At 34.2% G+C, this 2,147-nt stretch overlaps 1 long non-coding RNA gene across 1 annotated transcript; it reads right to left on the bottom strand.

The window, feature by feature from the left end:
• Positions 1-866: 866 nt before the first annotated feature.
• On the bottom strand, positions 867-1,739 carry LOC111948622. Its single transcript, XR_002874567.1, has 3 exons — positions 1,648-1,739; positions 1,144-1,303; positions 867-928 (listed from the first exon to the last, which is right to left on the bottom strand). It is a non-coding gene; the product is annotated as an uncharacterized LOC111948622 (long non-coding RNA).
• Between the last annotated feature and the right edge of the window lie 408 nt (positions 1,740-2,147).

The following is a 2,147-nucleotide window of genomic DNA, read 5'->3' as shown; positions in this document are numbered from 1 at the left end:
TAATCCAGTAAATCCAGTGATCCATGTACCTTAATACTACTACTACTATTTAAATACCTAAATGTTTCTACAATTGTAAAAAAGGTATTTAAACTGAAATTAACCTGTGGTGTGTCATTTGGATAGGACCTGGAAGTGGGTGGATTCTCTTCTGCAGATGGACTTGGCTTTTCTGTGGATTTCTGAGATGAAAGGATGGAAGCTGAATGAGATTCTTTGCTTAAACACTGAGCAAATGGTCCTGTTAAAACCTGGACCTGTCCAGTTGAGGATTACACAGGACATGTGTGTAAGAGCGATCATTAGGACAACTTCAATTCCAGTATACTAGTTTTAACACTATGTCCCGCTAATGTCAGAACCTGTCCAGTTGAGTATTACACAGGACAAGTGTGTAAGAGCGCTTAATGGGACAACCTGCTTTGTCCTGTTCATGCTTCTAAAGGAATTTGTATCAAATATAGGCATCCTTTATGGTCGATGTTATCAGTGATCCATGTACCTTAACACTACTCAATATTTAAATACCTAAATGTTTCTGTAATTAATAGGCATTTAAAATTACCTTCGGTGTGTCGTCTGGAGAGGACCTGGAAGTGGGTGGATTCTCTTCTGCTGATTGACTTGGCTTCTCTTTGGATTTCTGAGATGAAAGGATGAAGAGTAAATTATATTCTTTAATTTAAATATAGTATTATACATTATTTTTAAAGCTTAACAATTATTTTACAGATACCTTGATTCTCCATGGCCATTTGGAGTCACCATAATTATAGGTGATTTCTTCTCCAGGACCAATATCCTTGATTCCAAATAAACAGAGATGGGGTTCTCCATTCACTCTGGTAATGGTCATTTTGTTGTTTGGCTCACTTCATCATCATTTATTAGTCTTACAAGTGACCCGTCCTCTCTAGCAGCATCAATACTAAAATATAAAGCAGACAATAAGTTATGCTACATAGGGAAGTTATTGAGCACATTGAGTATTTAAGACTAAATAACATTCCTGCTACAACCTAAAACTTCCATGGAACATTACAAATGTTTAACCTTGTCTTAGACTGTATTTCATCACTAAAACTACTTTTTACCAATAAGAGAGTAGAGATGACATTACCATTAAAAAAAGAAGATACATACCATAACAACTTTCCATTGAACTGGAAATCAAACATAACAACCTTCAGGGAAGGTGAAACTCTCAGTCTGCTTTCTTGTTCATTTTTAGATATGAGCTGTCCTCTGTTTTCAAGAAGGAAATCTCCCTTTTGAAAGGGCCGGGAGCTGAACACACCTCGACCTACAAGTAACACATCACAAAGAAAGGAGAGTAATAAAAAAAGAAACCATGCAAAGTAATCATATAGTGGGAATTAAATAGTCTACTTAATTCAGTTTTCTGATTGTAGGTTTGTGATTTTGGGAGTGTGTGTGAATTAGGTGGTGCATTATAAATAAAATACTTAACTGATACACAATGACCTTGCCAAAAATAATCTAGAACAAACTTAATTGAAGATCTGATTTGGGATCAATATCACATACTGCAAATAATGCTCTATGACAGAAGAACATAAATTATGTGTTTTTCATGTTGATTTCAAACATTGAAAAAAAAATTGCGTAAATACTTCAGTGGCTCACATTTAAATGAATCAATGTATCTAATATCAAATCCTTCCTTATCTTCACAAAAGGAGCAATAATACAAAGCATCTTGTCTGGGATTTCTTCTGAACTCTGTGCTGCCATCTCCTGCAAAGACTGTGTGTTAATTCAAATTTAAATTCAACTTTATTTATATAGTGCTTTTCCTGTTTTCAAGCATTTCAAAGTGCTTTCCACAGTAACATAAATAACAGTAAGACGAAAAAGCATTCATAAATAAATAAAATAAAAACAAATACAAATAAATAAAAACACATTAAAAATCCAGCAATATGCACATCCCGCAAGTAAAATATACAATAAAAACATGTTGGCATGTAAGAACTAAGTAAAAGCTACACTAAAAAGATTAGTTTTGAGCTTTTTCTTAAAAACCTCCTTAATGTCTTAAGCGACTGCTATTGGGACAAGAGTCACCATGAGCCACTTTTATTTTAGGCATGTCTAACCAGCACCACAAAGTCCTGTAAGGACAA

Source organism: Oryzias latipes, chromosome 14 (genome assembly GCF_002234675.1).
Source record: "Oryzias latipes chromosome 14, ASM223467v1".
NCBI lineage: Eukaryota > Metazoa > Chordata > Actinopteri > Beloniformes > Adrianichthyidae > Oryzias > Oryzias latipes.
Note: the sequence above shows the minus strand (reverse complement) of the source record. Positions and strands in the feature narration are given on the sequence as shown.